General features: G+C 45.7%; 1 long non-coding RNA gene across 1 annotated transcript; it reads left to right on the top strand.

Annotated features, from left to right (window-relative positions):
• Nucleotides 1-651: 651 nt before the first annotated feature.
• Nucleotides 652-9093, top strand: LOC118018507. The gene is made up of 3 exons (XR_004681421.1): nucleotides 652-1102; nucleotides 1460-1528; nucleotides 8459-9093. It is a non-coding gene; the product is annotated as an uncharacterized LOC118018507 (long non-coding RNA).
• Nucleotides 9094-9328: the final 235 nt, after the last annotated feature.

Below are 9328 nucleotides of genomic sequence, written 5' to 3'. Positions count from 1 at the left end.
TGATTGGTTAGAAACATTGTAGAATATTGTAGCCTGAGAAAAAGATACAGAGGGTCAAACCCAAGATACAGACAACTGTTAGCATAAACTAAGAAAAAGCAGTATGCAAAACCATGCACCCAGAATGATCTCTTTGAAACGCACTGACGCTCCTGGCTTACTCAATAGTTTTATTCTGGAAAGTCTTGTGCAATTTAAATTTGCATAACTCAGAAAAGCTTGTTTGTAATCACTGCATGTTTTAAAGTTGCAAAACTTTCAGTGTGCCTTTTGTGTGCCTGCATGAACTGCCCCTCAAATATTTTCCTTTTCATTGTTGAAGTAGCCAGGGTCGGCGGGAAAGGGAGGGCAACCAGCTTGGAATAGCCCCATATACCTCATTCAGCACTGGCCGCTTAGGAAGCACTAGTTAAACACTTGACGGATGGTTTTGGAGGCAGGTTGTGGTAATCTCACTGATGCTCACCAAGTATTCCTCGCTCTCTGGCTCTCCCCACGCCTTACGTTATCCCCGCCCTCCTTGTGATTAGATGGGATCATGTAACCAGTTCTAGCCAATGAGTTGTGAGCAGAAGTGATCTGTGTCACTTCCTGCCTGAAGCATTTAACAGCGGGTGTGAGCCCCCCCCTCCCCCGCCCGTCCACCGAAGGTCTTTTCCACCCCTCTTTGAGCCTCCGTATCCCAAATGAGAGCTTCTCCATTATCCTTGTTCTTAAAAGGACCGTGGCATGGAGCAGGGCCTTTGGCTGACCTGTGATGAACACGTGGCCTGACTCAGAAAGGAGCCCTGGTTATTTTAACCTGCCGAGATTTGGGGGAATGTTTGTGACTGTGGCATAATGTAACCCCTTCACACTTAACGGGTGACCTGCAGACCAGCTGTATCAGCCCTACCTGGGAGCTTGTGAGAAATGCAGAATCTTGGGCCCCCCCTCAGACCTCCTGAATCAGAATCTGCATTTTGATCTGTGTCCATCTTAACTATGATCTGCGTGCATGTTAACGATCGCACAGTTAGCGCATCCCGACTGACGCTCAGGGGAGGGAGGAAGCATAGCTTAGCGGTCAAGACCATGTGCGCGGAAGCCTGGCTTCTAGCAGGTAAGCCACCTAGCATCGGCGAGTCTCTCTGGTCACTGGGGACCTATGTGACCCTGAGCTAATGCACAGCCCATGGCCGGTGCCTGTGGATGCTCACTCATCAGGAGCTGGCATTAGCATTCCAGAAAGGGAATGAATTGCCACATGCCCAGACTGGAAGCTCTCCTTTCTAAAGACATTTTCCTTTACCTCTGCAACTAGAGTGACATCTTCTAAAGACTCGGGATGGCATCTCATAGGAGAATTCCGCAAATATTGATCAATGGAACCACCCACAACGGGGCTCCTGTCAACCACCTCGTCACCTTCAAATGATGTGTTTATTTACCTAATTCCTTTCCTGCTCTGTTTCTGCAGCTCCGCGGACTGATTCCTTGCCTCTCCAAGCAGGAGACCTCCCCAGGCCTGACCTAAGTGTTTGCAAAGGTAAGAACATCGGTTAGCGTCGAATTCTTTGGGGTAGGATTAATACTCCCTCGCCAGCTACCCTTCCCATGACTCCATGGGGCCACCACCTCTGAGAACTCTGGTAGGGGATCGTTCAGCAGAAGGAACACGCACATGCATTCACAGACCCTTCCCCTTTCTGTCCAAGACAGAGCAAAGGAAATACCTGAGGGCAAGACAATGATCGTCAGACTTCATACTTTCTTTCCCTCTCGAGAACGTTCCGTGGTATGTTTGTTCATTCCAGCCTAAGTCTTCCTGTGAGGACAAAAATGCAGGGATTATTTGTCTTTTTGTAATAGGGAGAAACCGAAGTTGAGTGGCTCCCCTAAGGCCATAAGGGGTAGTGGCTCAGAAGGTAGCATTTGGGACTGGGCAGGATAGGGTACCAGGCCAGGGACCACCAAAGACGAGCCCTGCAGCATCCTGAACGTGCTATTCATCTCTCCAAACCCAGTTTCCACATGCAAACCAAGGCCCAAAGCTACTCCAGCTGGGAACCCGTCCCCCCCGCCCCCCACCACCATGCACTCGGGAAAGCCGATTGGAATCTTAAAAATCAGAGTGTTGGATGCCGCAGTCCTTGTGGAACCTTCCAGGAACAATGACACTTAATTGGATATTGCAGAAACAGGCATTACACATAGCTCATTTAATCCTCCTGGTCAGAGAAACAGATACAGAGAGAGTCAGAGAGAAGAGAAAAGGTCAAAGGAGGAGACAGAGAGACAGAGACACAGAAACAGAAAGAGAGAGAGAGAGGGAGGGAGGGAGAGAGGGAAAGAGAGAGAAGGAGAGGGAGAGAAAGCACTGCTTCCCAGGAACTGTTAGCATGTCATCCTTTACCAACAATGGAAATTACACCTAGAGCCAAGTCATATGTGGGAAACAGAAGCCCAACAGGAGACACAATGATGGTGGGTCTCTGCCATGGGGACAAGCTATCCCATTTCTCAGGGACGAAGAGTTTCTCCCCCCGGCGGTGGGACTTTCAGGGCTAAAACTAGCCAAGTCCTGAGAAATCTGGGACCAGTTGGTCACCCTGATCTGATGAGGCCACAGCTAATAATACTGTCCAGAAAGGGGGATGCTTCAGGGTCAAAGGGACAGGCGACAAAGAAGGATTCAGCTGGATGTTTCAAGAGAAAGAATCAGGAAGCTCCTGAGGGCACACACGGTCCTCCCTCCTCACACAGAACCGCCTGAGCGGAGGTTTCCAAGGTTTGGGTTGTTGAGAAGGGGAGGAGGATGGTGGTCCATTTTTTTGGAGGAGAGAGCAGTGGGGAAAAAAATGGGAGGAACCAAAGCAGAGAGAGAACCTTCTCTAGAAGATGGGCATCAAATAATAAACCTTGAACAAATAAGCTCAAAAGAATAAATAATGAATCCACCCCAAGATATTTTTTAAAAAGAGGGGCATCCGGTAATTAGGGAGGAAAGGAAGGCTCGCCCTTCGCTGGCATCCCCTTCTGGCAGGGAAAAAACCAACAGAGCAACTTCATCACACCGATTGCTTCACGCTCCGGCAGGCAAGTGATAAAACCATCAGATGAGGGTCCCCCATCCCGTCTCCCACAGTCACTTTCACCAAGTGTGCCGTGTCGAAAATAATGAAGGCGGCTTGATTAAATGTTCACTGGCTGCAGCCACTGTGCTAATTTGGAGATGGGCTTATTAGTTTAATGACCGCCCCAAATCATCAGAATTCATTAGCATTAGTGCTGAGGCTCTCCTCGACATCAGCCCAAGGCTCCAGGCTGCCATGGTCGCCGTCCCTCTACTTATATCACTCCCGTTTGTGTGTGTGTGTTTGTGCACGCCCGTGCGTGCATGCATGCGTGTGCATTCGGACGTGTGCATATGTGTGCACGCGTGTGCACGTGCACGCTGAGCCTTCCTATTTCTTTTATCTGCATTGTGCTTTCAGCTCTTCTCCCCTGAATGAAAAGTTGCCATAGCTCTTTCTGCTTTCAGCACAGCCATAACGTACAAAGAGCGTCTCAGTGTTTTGGTGAAATATTCTTTTTCGTTAGACCAGAGTGTAAACACCAAAGCCCTTACTAGGACCCGAAGGCTCTACATCATCATTCACCTTACACCTGCTGCTCTCTCCATTATTTCATCTCTGATGTGTCCCCTTCCCTCACTTCCCTCCAGACACATAGGACTCTTTGCTGGTCTTCAGACATATCAGGCATGGTTCCTACCCCAGAGCCTTTGCACGGGCTGTTCTGCCTGGGACACTCTTCCCCAGGATAGCAGCAGGTGATGCTCCCTCACTCCTAACTCTGCTCAAATGGCCCCTCATGGAGGCCTATTCTAACCACCCCATTTAAAATTGCAACCTCCCCAACCCTCCCACGGCACTCACCCTACTTTGTTCAATCCTATCGGACATGCTACATGACTTACTTGTATATTTTATTTAGAGTCACTATCATGTTGTTGCTGGCTGTTTTGTCTATTGCTATGTGCCCAGTGCTTAGAACTCTCAGAGAACTGGTGCTCCATCAATTGTTGAATGAATGAATGAATGAATGAATGAATGAGGAAGAAATATACAAATGAATGGAGTCAGTATGCAAGGAAATAGGATGAGTATGGACTCAGGGCGAGTGGTGGACTGGGGAGTATCCAGAGTGTACGAGGTCTGTCGGTCATGGTGGCAGCCACAGTGCAGGCAAGGAAGTAAGGAAGACGATCCGAAGTGGGAAGCAAGTGGGGCTGAGTGATGTTAAGAAGAGGGGAAAAATCCCAAACCGCTGGCCATGGGTATTCCTTTAAGTTACCTTGTGTTTTGCATCTCCTCCTTGTGTTTTGCCCTACCCCCTTCTTGTCTGGGGATTTCTTCGAGATTCTCTCTCTTGTATCTCTCTCTCCATCCACTGCCCCTTTGGGGTCAGGAAGCGGTTGTTAGGCAACCAGAAACCCTTGCTAAAACAAACGGGTTGGGGATTCTAAATTGAATTTGACTTGATTCCTCTTTTTCTCATCTGTAAAATGGGTCATCTGTAGGTAATATGGTAATGCCTCCCTGTGAGGCATGGGGGTCTCCGGATCTCCACCCCCGTGGGTTCACACAGGGTACAAGGAAAGAAAGGGTATAGTGCAAAAAGATGTTTTCAAGGGCAACTACTTTCTTTTTAAAGATGTATTAATTTTCTTTTTAATTATTACCAAGGACTAAGTACTCAGTACAGGAAACATGGGGAAGGCAGAGGAAATGAGGAATATTTCGCTCCTTGTTTTTGGAAAGATCCCCTGTCATAAGTATTTCCTTGGTTGTGAGGCGCACACACACTCTCCTGATTTCTGAGATCATGGTGCATATTAAGATAAATAATAATACATGTATGTAATATTTCACAGCACCTATCCCACACCCCCTGAGAGCTGACATCAAACTAATACTGAATCTTATAAGGAAAATCATCTTAGAATTTAAAAAGTATAACAGAGTTACACATGTAAACACATACACTTACAAAAATAACTTCATACTCTTGGCTCTGGGTCTGATTCTCTTTTTTTTTTTTTCCACTTACCTTCAACCACACCAATATCTGGCCACTTTGGCTAAGGAACTTGGCTTCCAGAATATGTGGTAGGTAGGGAACTAACTCAAATTCTTGTGAGTTTTACCCATCCCTTTAACCCTACAAATAAGTTTATTGGGCATTAATTCCCTAGTCCTTTTTTTGGACAATTTAAAAAATGTATTTACATGCAAATCCTGATTAAATCTTGAATTCACAACTTACTGGTTATGTGAACTAAGGCAAGAACTAAGGCAAACTTTCTAGACCTCACTGTCTTGATCTGTGTAGTGGGAACCATAGCAGCACCTTCTCTGGGAGGTAACTGAAAGGATTATGTAAAGAAAATTATGATTATGGGGCACCTGGGTGGCTCAGTTGGTTAAGCGACTGCCTTCGGCTCAGGTCATGATCCTGGAGTCCTGGGATCGAGTCCCGCATCGGGCTCCCTGCTCAGCAGGGAGTCTGCTTCTCCCTCTGACCTTCCTCCTTCTCATGCTCTCTGTCTCTCATTCTCTCTCTCTTAAATAAATAAATAAAATCTTAAAAAAAAAAAGAAAGAAAATTATGATTATGAAAGGGGAGGTAAAGAGCCCTGATGAGAGACCCTGGCACATAGAAAGCATTCCATAAATGGCAGCAAAAAATAAATGGTTCAAAATTGGAAAAAGTCTCCAAACAGTGCCTGGCATACTCAATAAATGGCAGCTAAGTTATTATATATTAATGGATAATCTGGAGTTTTGGTGAATGTTAGGACAGTAAAGGCTCTGATAAATCCTGTAAGAAAAAATAATTTATTTAAATCCCATTAATCCAGTATTCCTTTTCCCGCCCCACCATGGGAAGTTTGGATCACTGGGGAGGGGGAAAAAAAAGAAGGAAACAAATTTGAAGAAAAATACATAAAAAGACAATGAAGAAAGTAAAAATGACCTGTAATTTGTAACTTAGATTTAAAATGTTTATCTTCTTCTATCTTTTCAATTTTTTTCTAAACATACATGTGTATATATGTATAAAAATATGTGTGTATGTGTGAAAGAGAGAGAGAGAGAGAGAGAGAGAGATGAAACTGTATATACCTTTTGGTAGCTAACACCAGATGTTTCCACTCAATAATAAAGTGCAAACATCTTTCCAGGTCGACGTCTTTAGATCTCGCAAATGACAAGAAAAAAATAGCAGAGCCTCCCCCCCCCGAACACAAACAACCACAATCCAAGAGTCTTTCTACCTCCGTGCGCTCGTGCATGTGTGTGTGTGTGTGTGTGTGTGTGTAATTATGGTGGTACAGGTGTATGGGACCTGTCTCTCTTGGACTTGACCTGATAGCTGGTGATCAGACTAATGGTCCAGGCACCGTGGCAACTTTAGGAGCCACTCTCGAGCAAGGGTTCTTCGTTGTGGGCAAGTGAGAAGACCTTTTTTCTCCTTTCATTAAAGACTTTTTTTTCCTTTAGCTTGGAGGTATAGTTTAATTAGAAGGTTCTTCTCCAGGCTTTACCCTTCCTCATTCCCCTCTCCTCCTCCGAAGAGCCTGCCTGAGAAAAACCTTGTTCTCCAATGTGAGCAAACAGATTTATCCCCATCGATTAATCTGTCACTGCGGAACACAGCGTATGGGCGATGCTCCCTCAGCATGACCCTCTGTGGGCTGTTTTTGCTTTTATCAGCTGATTTTCCTTAGGTTGTGAACTTCTTGAGGAAAGCAACCCTGTCTGATTTATTTCTGCACACTCAGAACCTTCCATGACACGAGGCGAGGGTTTCAGAATGAATGAGTGAATGGATGAATGAATGCATGAGTAGGTAGTTTGCAAAATCTTTTCCAGCTTTGCTGGCTTTCTTCTTTCACATACATGTAGTAATAGGGGACCATCGCAATTCTGCTTTGGAGGGAAGGAACTTTTAAAACCTAGATTGACTCTTCTGTCTTTCCCCAGGAAAAAAAAACCCACCCCCCTAAAAAAACCCAATAAAGGTCTTTATGAAAAAAAAAATGCAATAAAGTGGAGATCATACACAGCATTAAATAACCCAAGTAGAACACTGTGATTGATTTGGTAGGGTATTTTGAGGAAAGACTTTCTCAAGTTCCCCAAATCTCAGTGTCCCGGTGACCATCCCCTGGGAATCCTGTGAAAGCCTATATACAGTCATGCATTCTGCATTAAAAATGTATAAAATTCTTGATGACTCAAATGGGCACCAGTGTTGTGAGGTAGTAGTCACGGCCATATAAATCTAAAATATTCATCTTCCCTAATGTGTCTCACGGGATTACTCAAATTCTGTGTTGACTAAAATGAGCCCTCTTCCCTCCTCTACATTTACACATGCCTAAAGAATTGTCTCAAAGTGTGAAGAAACCAAGGCATGCAAGTGAGAGACCATTTCATTCTCTTTGGAGTCTGGATCCTAGAAGAAAAAATACCATTCCAATGGTTGAAGTCAGAGATGTTTCTAGAGGAGTTATTTACAGAGGTGTGAGCCAAACTAACAGAACCAGAAAGGGATGCTAAAGCATGCAGAAACTTCTAATGGCAGGAAGCTGTATCTAACCCTGGAATGCAGGGGTGATGAGAGGAAGTGGAGCTCTCAGGAGCCATGGGGGGTGTGGCCCCCCAGAAGCAGTGCAGACCTGGAGGACCATGATTTCTCTCAGCACCATGATGCCGAAGCAAAGAAGACATGGGGGCACTAACACTCTGACACCTCTCTCTCGACATCCCCCAGTCTCCTGCTGGTGCTTCCCATTAGCCAAACTCAACCGAAAGTGAGTGACAAGGGACATAGTTCGTATAGCCTGCATGCTCCAGCCTTCCGGGACACAAAGAGGTCAAGCAGGGTGGAGAGTTGATTTTGAGGTAGGGGCAAAGTTGGAATAAGCAACATCCTGCTTTCAAGAAGATAAGGGACAGGATAGAGCAACCTGCTCATTTGTCGAACAGACAGTTGATGGGCATCAGGTTTGTTGGGTGGTATGCTTGTGCAGAATTGAGATAGAATCTCCCTGCACTCCCTCTCACTTTGGTGAGAAGTGCTTCTTTCTACGTCACGCATCTGAGTTTGGTCTGAGTGGTAGATGGAGAGGAAAAATAAACAAAGGATACTGGGTCTTTGGTGTGTTGTATGACCGGACTTGCTTGAAGATTTTCTAGCTAAGAGATGCATCCTAATATGGCAGCCAGCCTCTGGGATGTCCGCCAGTGATCCTCCCCTTCTATAGTCCCCTCCCACACTGGACTAGGATTGCTCTGTGTGACCAATGGCATGCAGCAGAAGTGACGGTCTGTAACTCCAGAGACTAGATAATAAAGGAGGTTGCAACTTCTCTCTCTCTCTCACTCCCTAAACCTCCTGCCAACAGCCACATGAGTGAGCTCGGAAATGGATTTCCCTGTTGGGTCATCAGATGAGACTGCAGCCTTGCAGGCAATTGAGAGTAACTTCTCAGAAGACCCGGAGCCCAAACCATCCTGCTAAACTGCTCCCAGATTGTTGACCTTCAGAACCTGCGAGATAAGAGATGTTTCTAGTTTTAGCCACTAATTTTGGGTGGGGGGGCTTCTCCGTAACACAGTGGCAATCAATAAATACAAACTTCGCTGCTTTATGATAATGATTGTTAATGTGCATTGGGACCTTTTATTCTGTTCTAATCACAATCATTCACCAGGCCTGGGGTCCAGATTCTTGTAACTAGGCAGCAAGGTGCCTGTTTAGGGTCTCTGTTTCTTTGAACAATACAGATCATAATCCTGCCTATCAAAAGGGCTGTCCTAAGGATTAGAGGGAATAAAGTATTCTAAGTGCCTAGTGCAGTGCCCCAAACAGAGTGGCTTTTTCACAACAACAACAACAACAAAATTAGCTATTAACCAGGGAGAAAATGGGTTTTAAATACTATTTATGCTTAAGAGGATGACCCCAAGGAGACTAGAGATAATAGTTCCTCCCTGTGGCGTGCCATATTTCATGTTCCTCTTGCTTTAAAGCGATTCGCAATTGCTTCAATGCCCAGTTTTCCAAAACAACAGGCTTCTCTGCCAAGCACAGTGGCCTGGCGCTTTGAAGCGTCTCCCTCCTGACCGTGGAGAATCAGCTGTCTCCACTCACGCTTCCTTGGCAGAGTAGGGAATCCCTGATTTTCTGGATGTGCTCTGTCACTCCCTGGGTGCGAGCCAGGCTTTTCTCATGATTTCCATTCTCTGATGACTCGGGATGAGTATGTGACTGA

This window comes from Mirounga leonina, unplaced genomic scaffold (assembly GCF_011800145.1).
Source record: "Mirounga leonina isolate KUSES-001 unplaced genomic scaffold, KU_Mleo_1.0 Mir_171, whole genome shotgun sequence".
Lineage (NCBI taxonomy): Eukaryota > Metazoa > Chordata > Mammalia > Carnivora > Phocidae > Mirounga > Mirounga leonina.
The sequence above is the reverse complement of the archived record's forward strand: the minus strand, read 5'-3'. Positions and strand labels throughout refer to the sequence as shown.